Here is a 19,355-nt window from a genome sequence, read left to right on the forward strand (position 1 = left end):
AGTTTACTAGTGTCATCTGTGTCTCATCTTTGCTACACTATTTATTCTCTCTGGTTTCGTTCACTCCCTGCAAAGTGTTATCGCTGGTCTATCAGCATGTACTGAGCAATTCCCTGGTGTGTGTATATCTGGCCATTACTCTCGCCTGTTTCACTTTACAATTGTTGCTTATTCCGCTACAAATAAAACTCGGCTGTCCACAAGCGTCTGGCCTGTTCTAAGATGTCACCCCTCACTTGGTAAGCAACAACTAATTGTAACGCGGGAGGGGTGGAGAGTGAACACTCGTGTGAAGTGACGACGCCATAACGAACCAAACTGATTGAATAGAATGAATAATAAGTTTAATAATCAACAAAGACTAACAACACATTATAGAATGAAGAACAAACAGGCTAACAGAAGAATAATAATATGAGAACAGGATGAGGGCGAGAAATGAGCAACAAGGGAATACAACATTAAGGGAAGACTAACGGAGAACAACAATAATAAAACATAACAGTGAGCATAAAGACAGACAAACGGGAACAACACAGAACTGGGCTACATAAGATGAACAAACGGTATTGGTCATCAGCCCCGATTTTTCTCTGGGGGTATTGGGGTGGCTATAGTGGCCATCCTCATTCTCAGCCGACTCTGTCTGCTGGGGGGTCCCGTTATGTTATTTTAACTGGAAACATATTTAAAACTTAGGTAAAAAAACAAAACAAACAAAAAAACAACCTATAGCCCTTGAATGAAGTGTTATGTCAACTAATCAACTGATAGTATTGTGTTATGAAGAGAAGACTGTATGACAGCTGTCTGTCAGAATCAGCCTTTATAAAAGTGTATTTAGGTTTGTGTTAGCTGTTATGAAGGACTTATGAAGACCACTCTTAACAAACATGTTAGTAAATTTGAAATGTAGATTCTGATCAAATATTAAAAAATTGTTAAATTGGTACTTAATATCAAACAAAGCTCAAATTGTTACCTAAATGGAGCAACCAATTTGCTCAGTTACACCTTATAACTATCATTGTTATAAGGATAGTGAATGTCATTAGAACAATGCTAAAAATCATATAATATTAGAGTAAATATTTATTAATTTAACAAGCAAATGTGATGGAGTATGACAGTAGGGTGTGTTTCTACAGGTTGAGTATTAAATCAGTATTAAATTGAGCAATTAAAAAACAACAGGGAGACAAAACACATCACTGCACACACAGGAGACTCAGTACTGCTACCCTAGTACTGCTAGTACTAAAGCAGTACACCATCTTATGCTAACAAACACATCTCCCTCTCCAGGAATCTCAACAACAGAATTTACATCAAGATTTGATGGCAAAACAAGTGCAAAGGCTCCAGCTGACGCTTCCACTACTGACAGTGCAAAGACTCTGACTGACGGTAACATGCATTTACTGCATATCAACATGGTCTCCTAATATCTTAAAAAGCAATTAAAATGCATGCTGTGTAAAAACACAAACACTAACACGCACACAAATACACATAACATTTGTATAACGTTTGCCTTCAGATGTCCAAAACCCTGCTGGTGATCTATCATATATCCTCATGACTACTGTTGTGGGAGCTGTCCTCCTCCTGCTGCTGGGTCTCGTGGGGGTCTTGTGCTGGAGATACAAAGGTACACACACACACACACACACACGCATGCATGCATACAAGTTGTGGGTCACACTGTCTGGTTTTCTAATGTAGTCCAGAGACATGGACAAACGAGGCTAAGAAAGGGGCAAACAGAAGAGAAGAGAGAGCAGGAGACACAGGTGAATGCTCACATACCATCCACTGTAACATAAGAAAAACAACCTCCACATCATTACTGGCACATGTCCTTCAAGGTCAAATCTTCCATGGTGTGTGTGTGTATGTGTGTGTGTGTGTGTGTGTGTGTGTGTGTGTGTGTGTGTGTTTGTTTACAGGATTGTTTTGCTGTGCTTTGTTCACATGTTCAAGTGAGTGCTACTTTGTATCTGAGGGGGGTTCAGATGATACAATACAATTAGTACAATATAGTTAAAATAAAGGATCACATATATCACATACAGCACTTTTTTATGGTTTTAAATTTTTTTTAAAGGAAAACCATCTTTGGGAAACACAAGTTGTGAAGTTCAGGTTTTGTTGAAGCAGTAACAAATACCTGAGCAGAGGGTTTTATACAGATAGTGTGTGGCGTTCCCTAGTTGTGTGGGGTCCATGGTGAGTTTCTGATACAAAGCAGCTCCTGATACACTGATGAACGTTTTTGATTATGGCTGTTGTGATCTCTAGTTTGAAATCAGTGGAGATGGTGGTGTCTAGGAAGCTCAGACTCCACATCACTTACTGTACTGAGTTACAAAGGGAGATGAAATAATAGCAGTCCAACATGACTAATCATATCAATCACTGTTTTTGGTAGAAATTATATTACTACATGGTAAATAATTTACCAGTAGGTGTGTAATTGAATAATTAATTGAAATGGGTGTGTTCAAAATAATAACTGTGGAGTTCAATTAGTGAGGTCATTCCTTCTGTGAAAAAACAGATGTCAATCAGGTGGCCTTTATTTAAAGATGAAGCCAACACATGTACATGCATTTCTCTCTGAAAATCTGAGAAAAATGGGTCGTTCCAGACATTGTTCAGAAGAACAGCATACTTTGACTAAAACTTTGATTGGAGAGGGGAAAACATGTAAAGAAGTGAAAATGATATAAAGAAAATGATAGGCTGCTCAGCTAAAATGATCCCCAATGCTTTAAAATAGAAAACAAAACCAGAGAGATGTGGAAGAAAATGGAAGAATACCGTTTGAATGGATTGAAGAATAACCAGTATGGCAAAGACTCAGCCAATGATCAGCTCCAGGGTGATCAAAGACAGTCTGAAGTTACCTGTGAGTACTGTGACAATTAGAAGACGCCTGTGTGAAGCTAATCTATCAGCAAGAAGCCCCCGCAAAGTCCCACTGTTAAAAAGAAGACATGTGCTGAAGAGGTTACAATTTGCCAAAGAACACATGGACTGGCCTAAAGAGAAATGAAGAAACGTTTTGTGGACTGATGAAAGTAAGATTGTTCTTTTTGGATCCAAGAGCCGCAGACAGTTTGTCAGATGACCCGCAAACACTGAATTCAAGCCACAGTACACTCTGAAGACAGTGAAGCATGGTGGTGCACGCATCATGATATGGGGATGTTTCTCTTATTATGGTGTCGGGCCTATTTATCGCATACCAGGGATCATGGATCAGTTTGCATATATCAAAATACTTGAAGAGGTCATGTTGCCTTATGCTGAAGAGGAAATGCCCTTGAAATGGATGTTTCAACAAGACAACGACCCAAAACACACCAGTAAGCGAGCAGCATCTTGGTTCCAGACCAACAAAATTAAAGTTACAGAGTGGCCAGCCCAATCCCCGGACTTTAATCCGATAGAAAACTTGAGGGGGACATAAAAAATTCTGTTTCTGAGGCAAAACCAAGAAATGGAGAGGAACTGTGGAAAGTTGTCAAAGCATCCTGGGCTGGAATACCTGTTTACAGCAGCCAGAAGTTGGTCGACTCCATGCAACACAGATGTGAAGCAGTTCTCAGAAACAGTAGTTATACAACTAAATATTAGTTTAGTGATGCACAACAACGCTAAATCCTAAAGATTTTTCAGTTTATACAGTAAATATTTGAGTTTGTGAAGAAAAAATGGTAAATGATTACACATGACATCCACTTATTTATTTGAATCGAAGAAGTCAGATGTTGCAACTGACCCCGACCTTGGGGAAGGTCTCAGCCCAGATCAGGGACGGTTGCAGCATGTTACATATACATTATTTTTACGTTTGCTCTTTGTCTCATCTTAACTGATCCCTTGGCTGCAGGCTTCTCTCTTTTTTTAGGAAGTGGGAATAAGATTGGTGTGAGAGATGGTGAAGTCCAGGTCCAATGGCCCTGACTATATATGAGACTCTTCCCAGAATACTGAAGGGAACTCCTCAAAATACTGAAGGCCTTCTCCTCACTTTTGGTGTAGCCTACTGAAAACAAAGTGAACACAATGTCTGCTTTTATATGATTTATTCACTTATTCACGTTATGCCACCCCCTGCATGCAGGTATAAGAAAATACAAATATTTTGTTTGTTGTGATGGCCCAAGTGCCGCAAGGCAAGGCGCAGGAAGCGCAGACGTCTCTTGACGAAGACATGCATTTATTAAACGACCATTAACACCAACCTGAGTACGAACAAAGACCGACAACCACTCCGGTGACAGAGGGATTTAAATACGTTCATAAATGATGCATGTACAAAGGGGCAGGTGTGCTAGACTGAACTAACAGCACTTAGGGAGTCATTTTGGGTCTGTCCCACTGGGCCGCCACATCTCTGTGACAACGGACTGAGCCAACTTAAGTAAGAATGATGACATTTTCACTTATAATGTGAGACTGTTAAGGAAGAAAGAGGACACACCAAATGACTTTTAAAAACTTATAAAACCCTACTGCCTCCCTATATTTGTTGTGTGTTGGGGATAGAAGTTTGTCAAAGCTTCATTTGAATACACTTCATCTCCACTGTAACTGTAGTTATCAGAACATTCAGTAGACTGTATTGAAGAGTGTGTATGGTGTGTATCAGCAGTCCTGCTGTAGCCGTGTGTAGTGTGTGGAACTCAGTAAGAATGCAGGTGTGTGTTTATCTGCTCCTTGCTGCTGATGGTGAGTTGACTTTCTCTCTACATCTGTAGATCATCAAATATCTTCTCAGTAGCTACTTTATAAGAAACACTGAAAACATCTAGTAGGAGTCCAGTTAGAGACGACATGTCATATATTTCTGATAATGTATAAGAGGCACTCCATGTTATCTGAACATATAAGGTAGAATTTGAACAATTACGATTTACTTTTTAGACTGCCATCAGTCATAAAACCAAATCTTGAAATCAATGTATTATTGTGGTGCAGTTAAATCTCATGCATATCAGCTGCAGCACTCAGGCTGCTGCCCTGTTCCTGCACTGATATACACACCAAAGCTGAGAGCTTCACCTGGTATAAATACAACACAAACAGAAACACATGGGAAGTGATCTCCAGTGAGAGTGAACAGTACAGAAACAGAGTTCATACTTAGAACTGACCACACTTTTCTATTCTTGCAGAGGCTCCATATAAACCTGTAAATCTTACTCCAGTGGACACTGACACATCAAGTCCAACAGCTTCAACTAAACCTACTACAACAATGACACCTCCAAATGGTTAGAAGTTATTAATTTCATCAACTACTACTGATGGTAAGATTAATTTGTTTAATAGTATTCTCCAATCAACACCATAAAATGATTCCCCACTAAATACTACTACTATAACAATAATAATAGTAAGTGACATCAACAATTAATTTCTTAATGCAGGTCACTTCATATAGGATATATTTTGGGGCTACAATCCTGCACTTTTAAAAAATATATTTTTAAAAAATAATAAACCATTTGAAGCGGTAATGAATGGAGCATTTAATTCTGTTTCTCCAGTTGCTCAATTTCATAATATAAGCATATATTATGCAAGAAAGTGTTTGCATAACTGTGTAGCCTTGGTACTGAAACACCCGAGTAAAGATAAGCCTTGTTTTGTTGAACATTGTATTGTGATCAATTAGCCTAATTTTCAGTTAAAATTGTATAATTTCTTAAGAATTTATTATTGTTGTTGTTTAGGTTGCATTTTGATCCTTAATGAGTGTTCAAATGACTTTGGATTATAACGAATACAGAGTGAGTGAACTGTACCTATGTGGAATGATTACTAATTAATTAATATATAGTTTACATGTATAGGTTATATTTACTTTATTTAGATTTTTTAATCTGAGCCTGATAACAAAATGATAGCGTAAAGAGGGGGAAATGATTTTAAAATGTGATTTATAATATGAGACTATAATGTCATTTCAGCTGCACTTCTGTCATTGTTCTAAACAACCACTGAACAGAATTTAGCGCTCGATTATGTCATAATGTGTGTCATTCTATTTCTGACCCCAGATCAGTTTATTGAGTGGATTTGCCGATGACGATCATTTTAGACAAAACATCAACAGAGACTACAAACAATTCTTCACGCATAAGAGGTACTGAGAAACGAAAACAAAACGTAAGTAGAATTTAATTTTATCTACAAAGGCAGATACTAAATATTTGATAACGGAATCGTATTATAAACAAGTAGCCAATATGCGAATTTAAAAAGAGAACACACATTTTAATGATGGAGAACTTTTGACTGAACGGAGAACTAATTAGTGGGCTGATAGTGAGCTCCCCGCCCCACTAGTCACGTGGTACGGCCCGCCGCTTGCAGTGGGAGTTCATGGTCTTGTGTGAAACCACGACTATGTAGTCACACACACCTGCAGCGCGTTATTCTCCTAATGTCTGTGTGTGTTTAAACCCCGGTTGGTGTGTGTATCCCTGTCGGTCTGTGTTCGCTAATGTTCACGTACGTGGTGCACTTTATGTTTGTAAGCTGTGTTCAATGCTGTACATGTTCATCTTGCCTTTTTGGTGTGAGCGCCACTGTGTTCGTTATTCGTGTTCGTCTAATAAACGTCTGTCTACGTCAAGCGAGTTTGTGGGACCTGCGGCACTCGGGCCGTCAGAGCTGTTTAATTTCACAGACCGCACAAATATTTTCAATGCGGAATAAGTGAGTAGAGAGTGAACTAACAAAAGGAAACCTTGATAAATAAAAGGGGACGTAGCTGAAAATATTCTGGTAACCGAACTCCATTAGATGAAATACGTTGACTGAGACAAGGGAAAGTGACTTATGGGCTTGTTTTAGAAAAACCTCTGCAAGACCACGAGTGTGGCCATTATGCACTGTCGCACAACAGACAACCTTTGTTTCACATTTATTACCATTTGTAGAAGAAATTGAGCTACGGGTGGCCATTTGTTCTGTTACATAATAACTGTATATACATATTTAAAGTATACAGGCTCTGATTTTTCATTTCCATATAGAGATATGAAACTGGGGTACAAAGGTAATCCTGTGCACAAATGCATGTAAAATAAGCCTTGTTTTATAGAAAATGGTGTTGTAATCAAAGCCTAATTTTCATTTCAAATTCAATTACTTTTTAGGAATAAATCTTTAATTCTTAAAAATTAAAGTTTTTTTTTTAATGTCCAAAAACATGGAAACTTTTTAAAAGAAAGTAAACAGCTTTATTATCGTTCAGTGACAATAGAGCTTTCTTCTGCCCTTTCTAGATGCCAAGAGACAACTTAATTACTAATATTATCACCAGAAGCAAGAAGAGTCATAGATACCCTGCTCCCATTGCTTGGTTTAAGCAACATTACTGTGCCAATCTGGGAGAAAGTGTAAGTGTCTACATCTTTTTAATGCATCCACAGTTTTATTTATTTTGCCTTCACATTTCCCTGACTTGTACAGATGGCAATCCAAAATATGCTGTCCATTAGTGGAGTTTCCACTGCCCAGGTGGGGTCAATGGATGATTCCTTTCCGTTACAATTAATCAGTGATTATTTCTCATTTCTCACCCAAGAAACAGCAGGACTGTAAGGAGGTTCGTACCATCCGGAGCAGAACTGCTGAACACTTTATGATCATAGAGTCAACGGAAGAGATTTGCTCTTTGGACCACAGCGCCCATGTAGAAGGTGCAGATGTACTTTCTTGCATAAATCTAGCTTTCCATTAAGAACACACAGTAGGATATGATATTTGTTCACATTAAATATGTGCCTGTACTTTATTATGTAATTGCATTGATTATGTACTTTATTATGTAATTGCATTGTAATTGTATTGATTTTTGGGAAAAATAAACATCTGTAGATGTAAGAGAGGATCTGGGTGGAGTAGGGGAATCTATTACAGAGGCAGTCAAAGTGGAGAACACCCCAGCTGGTGAGTAGCATCAAAGCACCACATCAATAATCAGAGTTTACATACATCCACTCCATGGACACCAGCTTAAAAATTCTACTTTTATTTCAAATATAAAGGCTCAGAATGCAAGAGGTTGAAAAGAGTACGCATCTTCTTCAGACGAGCATGGCAGGCTATAAAAAGCACCTTGTCCTGTGCCAAGCGCTCCAACAAAATTAGCCCTACTCTTTAACTTTTCCCAGCTCTTTTTACCAATTTATTTTGTATTTCTTTTTTCCCTTCATTTTCCCCAACCTGTCTTTTTATTTTCTGAAATAACATCTTTTGACTTTTTGATTTATTTTTGATTAATAAACTTTAATTCATGCAAAGATATAGTCTGTTTGCATTCTGGACCATTTAATCATATTTTTTCATTCTAAGACCAGCCAGGTTATGATTCTAATTCAGCCAAATAAATCTTGAATGATTCAACTCACTTTAATAACATTTTTAGATTAGCACATATATGTACAGTTTCATGTCACTCACCTTTAGTGAGAGGAAGTACAGTAAAGGGAAAACACAAACTGAGCATCCTTGTCTCTATGGAAACACCACTGACCTCCCAGCACACACTGACAACTCTACACCCAGATCTCCACTACCACTGTGGACACACACTGACTCCAGAACTCTCACAGCATTACTTCAGTACTCCAGACCCTAATGTCCACCCAGCAGAGAGGAACTGGGAACAAATGAACTTGGCCAGAGCTCTTATGTTTCTTTTCAATTTCACATCACCAGCTTTACAGAGACATACAAAACCACACACAGTGCCATCATGTCCTTTGACCTGTGAGGACTCTGGTTGTTTCTTCTTTTGTAATGTATCCCACAACCCCACACTGACCATGATGCTGCATCTGTGAAACCATATAGGAGACACACATGCTCATTATAAAGCAAAGGGGGTGGAGTCTGATGTAGAGGAGAGAAACAAACAGACATACTATCCCCTCACTCTTATTCTCAAACTCCTCTTTCTAAGTTTATAGTTTTAAAATGCAGTTTATAGAGTTAATCACCACAAAGCTTGCGCACATACAAATTTTTGCATTACTTTTTCATAGCTTGATATATTTTATGTTTGCACTGTCTTATGATGTCCTGTGTACTTAATGTTTCATTCATTGTATCAAATTTGTTTTATTGGTAAATATACTTTGAACTATTATGCACTGTCACTACAGAATGCTGTGTGCTTTGTCTTCAGAGTCTATAAGCATGCAAACACACACACACACACACACACACACACACACACACACATTTAAAAATTTATAGATAGTGAGAGGACCTGCTTTTTGTTTGGTATTTCAGTTTCCACATCACAATAATTTCTTGTGGACCATTGCTTATGTAGAAAAGTTCTTTAAGATTTTTTGTGAGTAATATGAAGTTCTGAATTTACTGAATGAGTCAAAAACAAACAACAAAAACCTGCATTACTCACAATAAGAACCTATTTGAACTTTGATAAACTCTGTAAATCAGCCTTTGAACATAGACATGGTTTGGGTAGTACATGAGCAGTCCCTTTTCTCAGTGAAGTACTGACATCTCTTCTCACAGTACACAATATTCCCCAAATTATCAGTAACCATACCAGTCCTACTCATACTAAACCTGTTTTGTACTAAATTAAATTCAAACTAGACCTGCCATTGAGAACACACTGGAGCCTAGTCCTAGTTTTAGTCTTTGTTTAAAGCATCATCCTTTATCCCAATTTCACGTTAGAATAGACCCAGCAGTCAGAGTTGTGCTGTTTTGATTATTAAACTACACTTTACCGAATAAAAGTAGTATTTTGTACTATTTCTAGCTAGAAACCACTGATAAGCCTGTCATGGCATAAGGCAAGAAATAGACTAGAAGGAAACTGAGCTTGTGAGTGTGTGACCACAGTTCAGCTGCAGAGGGACAGAAGCAACACGGTTGTCACTTCTGGTCTAAAATGGGCTTTAGACTCTGATCTGGTACCCACTGCCCACTGGTTGGAACTGTGAGAAATGAAACCGCAGCAGACGTCAGACATCCTGAGCTCTCAGACCAATAAATTATATTTTAACTATATTAAAAAGTACACAGACTTCATAAGATGGAATCATAAGATATGCAGAAATATTTAATAATTATTTTTTAAGCAAAATATTTTTCCAGTTCTACCTGAGAAAGTCAGCTTGCTTAAATAACATTTTATATTAACAAATAAATGTACAATTTAATGGAATTCAGCATTAAAAGAGAATTTCACACTCACCTTTAGTGAAGAGAAGACACAAACTCAGCAGCATTGTCACTATGGAAACACCACTGACCTCCCAGCACACACTGACAACTCTACACCCAGAACTCCACTACCACTGTGGACACACACTGACTCCAGCAGTCTCTCAGCAGTACTTCAGTCCACCTGACCCTAATGTCCACCCAGCAGAGAGGAACTGGGAACAAATGAACTTGGCCAGAGCTCTTATTTCTTCTTTTCATTTTATCATTAGCGGTTCTTTTTAGACTTCCCCGAACAGACATGGTGCTACATCATCCTCTGACTGCTGAGAAATCTTGCTGTCATTTCCTGTTCTGTGACACGATGCTTCATGATACAAACACCCACACTGCCCAAACGACTGCTTCTGTGAAACCATATTCAAGATACGCAAGTTACTCTGGATTGTCCAGGTGTTAATGACTGCATGCTCAGTGGTGGATGGTGCTTTGTCTTGGGTGTTATCTTCTCTCTTCCCTTCCTGCACACGATGCAGTCCCCCAGGGGGCTGTGGTTTCCAGTTGAGAGTATGCTGTACACAATTGACTGCTGATTGTGTTGACAGGATATAAAAACATGGTGCAGTGTGTTGATTGTAAAGCATTCCTGGGTACTGAGAAAGGCACTATATAAGGGTAAAATCATAATTTCTAGCAATAAATAGACTCGAAACAAAACAAAAAAACTGTGTGTGATCACTGCTTCACCCCAACAGTGCAGAAACAGTTGCTGCTTATGGTCTAAAAAGGGCTCTGGCTTTAATCTGGTAAAATCTACGCTTCAGTGTCAGTGCTAGCTCATTAGACAAATGTAGTCTAAACGTCATTTGTTATATATAAAATGCAAAATGGTATGTTTAATTTTTGTGGTTTGGACGCCCATGTTTAACGATGATCTCAAAGCATCTTGTGAATGCCCCAGAATAAAGTGTATCTGTTCTGGTCTGAGAGATCAAGGTGTCTGACGTCTGTTGTGGTTTCATTTCTCAAGGTTTCACGCAGTGGGCGTCCACCAGATCAGAGTCTAAAGCCCATTTTAGACCAGAAACAGCAACTCTTTCTGCACTGCTGTGGTGGAGCAGTGGTCACACACAAGTTTTTTTGTTTCAAGTCTATTTATTGCTAGAGTTTTCTATGATATGACTTTACCCTTATATAGCGCCTTTCTCAGTACACAAGAGCAATCGGCAGTCAATTGTGCCCAATCTTCAGTCAACTGGAAACCACAGCCCCCCGGGGGACTGCATCATGTACAGGAAGGGGAGAGAGAGGACAACACCCAGGACAGTGCACCATCCACCACTGAGTTCGCAGTCATTAACACCAGGACATTCTAGAGTAACCAATCAACCTAACCTCCATGTTTTTGGCGTGTGGGAGAAAGCACCCAGGAAACAAAGAGGAAACCTACGCAGACATGCAGAAACTCCTGAGACACCAATTCTGAAACGCAGACATGCTAACCACCAAGCCACTGTGCACAGTACTACATAGTGCAGTGTAGGCCCAGACTCAAAACAGCACAACTGGCTACATTTGAACTTGTAGTCCTACTGCAGTGGTAGCACCACCAGATGGCCATAACATTGTTAGAAAGTCAAGGTTCGGTACACAGAAAAACAATCCAAATAACGTTCGGTATGCATAGGACTCTAGAGGCAATACTTCACAGTGTCCTAATGTTCGAGACAGGCTTAAATAATCAAGTACACAGGGGAGTTCAATATTCCGGTAATGACGATCTGACGTGAAGTTCATGATTGGTGGAGCCCTGGGTTGGGTGACAAACAGCCTGCTGGGTGCTGTACTGTGAGGAGGAATCGGGCGAAATGACACATATCGGCTGAATGCTGGAATATAAATAATGACCAAAGCAGATATTAACACACAAAGATGATTTTTCTAATGCAAAGATGGTACAGATAAGTGTGAAAAAGTAATGGAGGGCTAAGACTGGAGAGACAACATTTCACTGAGACATAAGACAATAAGAAATGGCGTCCTTGGAGGGTGACACTCTACTTTGGTGGGGCGGTGTAGCAAGAAAGATAAAAGAAGATCCCAAATGTAAGGTCTGCAGTTGTTCTCGAGGCAACTCCTTTGTTGTAAACCATACTGGTGTCAATAAAGACATCTGTTTTTCTCTACCATCCTGAACATTGCCTGTTTGAGTGCTTTGATGTTTTGCATGACTCATCAGCTCTGTAAACATCTGAGCATCAAAGTTTCACATCCACTATTACCCTCGGTCGTCAGGCATAGTGGGATGAACAGACTACATGATCAAAAAACTGCTAGCTGCAGTTCTATGTGAAATGCATATGACTCCTAGTGCAACCACAAAAGTGGGAAGACCATTTGAGCCAACCAGGCCTCCTGCTAGCTGTTTGGCACACTCTGATTAGGTTGTACCCTCATTAAGAGCCACCAACTCTGCCCCATAAACCAACAGCCAACTGACACTGAGGAAAACATGGACGAGCAATGCAATGCACCACATGCCCCGGTCTGGTTTTGTCTGCATGCACAACTCCCACAACCCACCAATCACAATTTCAATATGTAACCTGTGACGGTCAGGTTGATCAGGGGTGAGGCACCCTGACAGACGTAACACGTGTGTCACAACAAGATTTTCTAAGAGGGGCCTTTATGAAGCTGTTATGTAGGGTGATGCCACCTGAAGGAGATCAGGCTAACCAACCCTGACTAGCTCCCGGCTTGTGGCCTCCCTCTGGTAGCCGTGAACTTGCGTTATAAGCCACACGTTACTTAACCAACATCACCTCAATTATCAACACTGGTGGATGCCACAACTGTTCAATGAACAGGTTGGTATTTCCATGACTTTTCAATGCTAAGCTGCACACCGTTGTCAGCACTCTTCAAATATCCTCTGACAAACGGTTCCATTTAAAAACAGTATAATAGCTATTTTTAAATCATTTATCTTTGCTCTGTTGCCAAGCAGAGATTCTATAGTTGTTTTAGTCACTTTATATTGTTGCCAAGCAGGTTTTCTACGTTTGTTGTGATAGCAGTCTGCCAAAACTACATTCTTCCTCTTTTTTGTCACTCATGCTGTCTATATATTCTAAGCCCTGTGTGAGAATAAGCTGGAGCACTTCTGAGTGCTTGCTGACTCAGTGTCTTGTGTGCAGCTCAGGACTTCTTTCCAGGCATCTGAGGTTCACAAAGATGAAACCGGTCTCCTCACTGAGGGTTGACCATACAAATACTTAACACACTGCATTGCGGGTAATAAGAATGTTCTGAATTTAAAATGCTCCTTAACATCCGTTCAACACTTTTTAAAAGTCTCAGCTAGCCAGTTCTTTAGCTGCTCTAATTGCATGTGCTATTTTCATTAATAAGAAGAAAAGATCCCTTTGAACCGATAGTAAAATGAACTGACCACACATGGTGGTAAAAATATTTGGTGTGTGTGTTGGGGTTAGATGTTTGTCAAAAGTTCATTTGAATATATTTCCTCTCCACTGTAAGTGTAGAACATTCAGTAGACTATGTTTCTAAAGAGTGTTTATGTTACTGTGGGTTACTATGGAGGTCAAGGCCTGTTTGATACTCAAAAAGGATGGCAGAGATCCTCATCCTGGGAATTTTGAACTGTTTCCATCAGGTGTTTTTCACAGACTGCACATTAATTTGGGGAACCAAAAGGTTCATGTGGGAGGGTCTGTTCTACTGACCTGCTCCTAGACTGAACATCACATACCACACACTCTTAAAAGAATCTTCAGAGAAAAAGAAATCGTCCCCACTGACCAGACTCAGGGTTACACAGGCAGAGTTCAGCATCTTAAAGATACTCCAGGAAATAACTCTCTACTCATATCACCCCCCACTGAGGAGGATGGGGGAGTGTCCACCATACCTGTGTAAACACTGCAGTCCACTTCCTCCCACTGTCTGGACTCTGGCTATCAGGTGTTTCCCTCTGACTCATGTTGCCTTTATCACTCCAGGACGGCACTGCCATCCTGTGGGAGAAACTGACTTGGAGAACCGAGATGGATGATGCTTGTCCACAAACTCTACTACACTGTGTAGTAGTGTTATATTCTGTGCAGATGACTTTTTGACTGGGACATATGTATAGAGAATAACATTTTTTTTTTTTAATTTCCATCAGTCATTCAGTATTTTTGTTTAAATCTTTCCAAGAGATGACATGGGGGTTTAATCATGAAGTTTGGGAATTTTCACATTTGTAAACTAATTGCTTTGAGCACAAAGACAAAAACAAACAAAAAAGACTAATTAAGAAAACCAGTCTTTAAACTGGAGTCACTGGAGTGAATGTGACAGAATCCATGCTGCCAGTCAGTTAGTGATTGACTGATTAAAACATGAAGTTGATATTTGGATCACAGCAGAACCTAAAGCCCACAAAACCAAAAAAGAAGCATGGACGCACACGTGTGTGTGTGTGTGTGTGTGTGTGTGTGTGTGTGTGTGTGTGTGTGTGCGCGAGCAAGCATGCATGAATGTGTTAGTGTAGGCGTGAATGTGTGTATGTGTTTGTGTGCATCAGCATTGGCTGTCCTTTCTTCTTGACCAAGTGTGTAGCGACCAAAGAGCTGCATCACAAACAATAAAACAGTGAGGAATAAATAACACAAACAGAAATAAAGAAGTGAGTACAATTCTCACAACTGTAAACTGGTAGCTACATACGCATGTACGGGAGCAGGCATATATTTGTGAGTGTGTGTGTGTGTGGGGGGGGTGGGGGGGGAGGTGTGTATCACTTTGTACATTTAGTGTGTGTGTAAAATTATGTTTTTTTCTCCAGGTCCTTCAAATGTGGGTCTGGCCATCCTGAAGCAGCCGTATGTGTGTGTATGTATGTGTGTGTATGTTTTTGTTTGTATGAATGTGCATGGGTGTGGGTGCATGTGTTTTTATGTGTGTGTATGTATGTGTGTGCCAATTCCCCCCCAGCTAGACACATCACAGATAGTGATGTCCAACAGATAGTGGCATGTCCAACTGCTGTCAATGAACTGCACTCTACACACATTCTGCTGTCAAACTGCACCACACACACCTTCATGATGTGTGTGGTTATCAGTGGGTGTAAACAGAAACCACAACTCTCTGTCCTGCTTTGGCTCTTTATTTATGAAACAACAATAGATACACAGTGGAAGTGATGCGTACAGCCAAAAGTTTGGCATTTGACTTTAAAAGACATGATTAAGAACAGAAAAAAAATATGATGCTATTTAAAATTCAAATTTCAAAAAATCCTTCAATAGAAATACACACATAAAATGCAGGAAAAAATATTCTTTGGGAAAAATACGATAATGTAATAATAAAACGCAATACATTTTTTACAGACGCAATACATTTTTTACAGACAAGCAAAAATGATGCTTGTTGGAGTCAGAATTTAGTTCTAGATTGTCCTGCCCCTACAAGTCCTACTTTATGCTAGTATCTAATTAGCAATTAGCAAGTAATTAGCACCGGTTCCTCTCTACCGGACCGAACCACAACGCAGATTTCAGTGCCACTTAACGCTGATCAGATGTGTGTGGCAGGTCTGTTAAACAGGTGTGTAGGTCTGTAGCTGGTCTGTTGATTTCTCTTGGTTTTCTTCTCTACTGCAGACTAGCTGTTCCATCTCCACCAGCAGTGTTATAGTGAACTCTGCTCATTTCTGACACTGAAGCAGGTCACATGAACAAGAACAACTCAGTTCATTCAGGATCTGACTCTGCACATGGTAAAATGGATGTTAATGGACACAATGAGAAAACAATCTGATTATAAAAGCTTGCTAATGAGATTTTTACCTTTTTTTTTTTTAATCTTTTGGTGTAATAAACCACAGCCACAATAATGTGGAGGAAGATCACAGTGACCAAAGCAAAGGGGATGTAGGGCAGAGTCTGAGGAGAGACTGTAACAACACAACAAACACTGACCCCAGTCTTACACAGCAGCAGAATACATTTATTTAGCACAGCTGTGAACTGTTTACTCTTCCAAACACTCCCTCTTAAACTAAATGTTAAACTAAATGTCGTTTACTACTATTATTATTATTAGTATTCGTAGTAGTAGTATATAGTGGGGAATCATTTTATGGAGTTGATGGGAGAATATTATTAGACAAATGCATCTTAAATTCAGTGGTAGTTGATGAACAGAATGAATGTGGGGCCTCTGCAAGAATAGAAAATATGATGAGTTGAAAGTACTGAAGGTTCTGTGCTTTCATGCGTTTTACATGTTTACATTTATATTTTGTACTACAAAACTGATGTATGTACAGTTTGTAAAAGCAAAAGTCTTCGGTTCACTGTGTTACTGGTGGTTAATAGGATGGCTAAGTGTGAGGTTACAGGTTCTGTAGGTGCAGTGTGTCCTTCAGTCATTTTCTGTGAGTGAATGAAACAGGGACTGCTGGGTCAAGTCCTCATGGAGTGGATTAGTCTTCACCTGAGCAGAATAGCTGTCCCGGGGGGGGTCTCTCTCTCTCTCGCTCTCTCTCTCTCTCTCTCTCTGCAGACATGCTCCCTCATTCCTGGCCTGGCCACCTCCTGTCACATCTCTGTTGTGCTTGGACTGACACGACTTTTCATTGTTACCCTACCAGTCCCAGTGTCTGCCTTTGTCTGTTCCCATTCATATCTTTGTAACTGTCCCAATCCCAGCTGTGGTTCGGGTTGCTGTTATCCCGTCTCCTGTCCTGCCCGTCTCCCGGTCCAGGCCTATGCAGGGTCCTGCTCCTACTCTCAGACGGGCTCCCGTCCATCCCACTGCCCAAGCTGGAACCCAGTCGTCTCCTGTCCAGCCTGCTGTCAGGTCTCTGGTTGTGGTACAAAGTCCTGTTTCCACCCCTCACCCGATGGACTTGCCCCTTTTTTTCCTCCTTTTCCACCTGTCCTTGTCCAGGTTCTCCAGACCCTGCTGTGTGACGCCGGGCTCGGGCTCCCTTGTCAACTGTTATGCACGTCAGGAGCCCCGTGTTAAGGAGGGTGTGGGTGCTACTATAACACCCCTCACCACCATCACACAGGAGCCCCGTGTTAAGGGGGGTGTGGGTGCTACTGTAACACCCCTCACCACCATCACACAGGAGCCCCGTGTTAAGGGGGGTGTGGGTGCTACTGTAACACCCCTCACCACCATCACACAGGAGCCCCGTGTTAAGGGGGGTGTGGGTGCTACTGTAACACCCCTCACCACCATCACACAGGAGCCCCGTGTTAAGGGGGGTGTGGGTGCTACTGTAACACCCCTCACCACCATCACACAGGAGCCCCGTGTTAAGGGGGGTGTGGGTGCTACTGTAACACCCCTCACCACCATCACACAGGAGCCCCGTGTTAAGGGGGGTGTGGGTGCTACTGTAACACCCCTCACCACCATCACACAGGAGCCCCGTGTTAAGGAGGGTGTGGGTGCTACTGTAACACCCCTCACCACCATCACACAGGAGCCCCGTGTTAAGGGGGGTGTGGGTGCTACTGTAACACCCCTCACCACCATCACACAGGAGCCCCGTGTTAAGGAGGGTGTGGGTGCTACTGTAACACCCCTCACCACCATCACACAGGAGCCCCGTGTTAAGGGGGGTGTGGGTGCTACTGTAACACCCCTCACCACCATCACACAGGAGCCCCGTGTTAAGGGGGGTGTGGGTGCTACTGTAACACCCCTCACCACCATCACACAGGAGCCCCGTGTTAAGGGGGGTGTGGGTGCTACCGTAATACCCCTCACCACCATCACACAGGAGCCCCGTGTTAAGGGGGGTGTGGGTGCTACCGTAATACCCCTCACCACCATCACACAGGAGCCCCGTGTTAAGGGGGGTGTGGGTGCTACCGTAATACCCCTCACCACCATCACACAGGGGTCCTGTGTTTCCTCTTTCACTTAGCTGGCCATAGGGTCTAGTCTCACCCTCATTATTTCCCATATAAAGCCTGAACCTTTCCAAACACTAATGTCAGTTATTTTGCATTAATCGCATGTATTACTCTGTGTATGCGACGTTCACATGGTATGTTCATGTGTGCTTTCATTTTCATTTAAAACCGCATCAAAGATAAATCACGCTTGCATCCTGCCCCGCACTCGTTAAACCAATGTGTGTTACCTCCATTGGTAGATGATGGACTGAATGTCTTCTAACCTGTTGGAGACGTCATTGTAGTAGTAGGTTTAGTTGAAGCTGTTGGACTTGTTGTGTCAGTGTCCAATGCAGTAAGATTTACAGGTTTATATGGAGCCTCTGCAAGATTAGAAAAGTGTGATCAGTTATAATAAATGAGGGTTCAGGGCTGTTATGTATTTAACATGTTTAGATTTTGTACTACAGAACTGATGTATGTACAGTTTGGCCAAGCAGACTTGAAGAGAAACTGTAATTGGTCTGAAATAATAATAATTGGAAGAAGTAAAAGGGAAGAAGTGAAAAGAAAGATAAATAAATAAATAATAAGGATGTAAAATAATAAATAGTTAATAATAATAAATAGTTAGGTAACTTTTATAAACTGTGTGTGTATGCGTGTGTGTGTGTGTGTGTGTGTGTGTGTGTGTGTATGCATGTGTGTGTGTGTGTGTTTGGGTGGGTTAATCACTGTCCCTCATCTTATGGCAGGCAGATATGCATCACCCAGCTAAAGCGCTGCTTTCCTTCTTTTCGCCCAGTAGGATGGGCAGTTTCAGTGTTAGACAGACACTTAAAGTTGGGGTGGATCGTCTCAGATTTTGTAAAGTAAATTTTCCGTATTTGGATGAATTTTTCACATTCAGTGAGGAAGTGCAGCTCTGTCTCTACAGTGTCATATTTACATTGCTGACAGAGTCTCTGGGCAGCCATGACATTTATATCAGCTGGTCTGGACGGCCAGGCTGTGTTCTCTGAGTCTGGACTTTGTCAACGTGGTTCTGTGTTTAATGTCAGTCACTGTGTACAGGTCGTCTGCTACAGTGTACTGACGTTTTAGGGCCAGATAACGCTGCATTTTGCTTTGTGCTTGTGTTTGTGTTCCAGTGGGTGATGTAGTTTAGTTTGTGAAGTGTAATAATTTGGT

General features: G+C 40.9%; 2 long non-coding RNA genes across 3 annotated transcripts in view; both read left to right on the forward strand.

Moving 5' to 3' along the window:
* LOC145660092 (uncharacterized) overlaps positions 1-19,355 on the forward strand; it is a 302,422-nt gene that overhangs the window by 209,701 nt on the left and 73,366 nt on the right. The gene's annotated exons all lie outside the window — the stretch shown is intronic.
* LOC145660060 (uncharacterized) lies at positions 888-5,598 on the forward strand. Its single transcript, XR_014126252.1, has 3 exons — positions 888-1,793; positions 1,950-1,982; positions 5,187-5,598. It is a non-coding gene; the product is annotated as an uncharacterized LOC145660060 (long non-coding RNA).

The sequence above is a fragment of the Electrophorus electricus genome, chromosome 2, assembly GCF_041902795.1.
Source record: "Electrophorus electricus isolate QZ-2024a chromosome 2, ASM4190279v1, whole genome shotgun sequence".
In the NCBI taxonomy this organism is placed as follows: Eukaryota; Metazoa; Chordata; class Actinopteri; order Gymnotiformes; family Gymnotidae; genus Electrophorus; species Electrophorus electricus.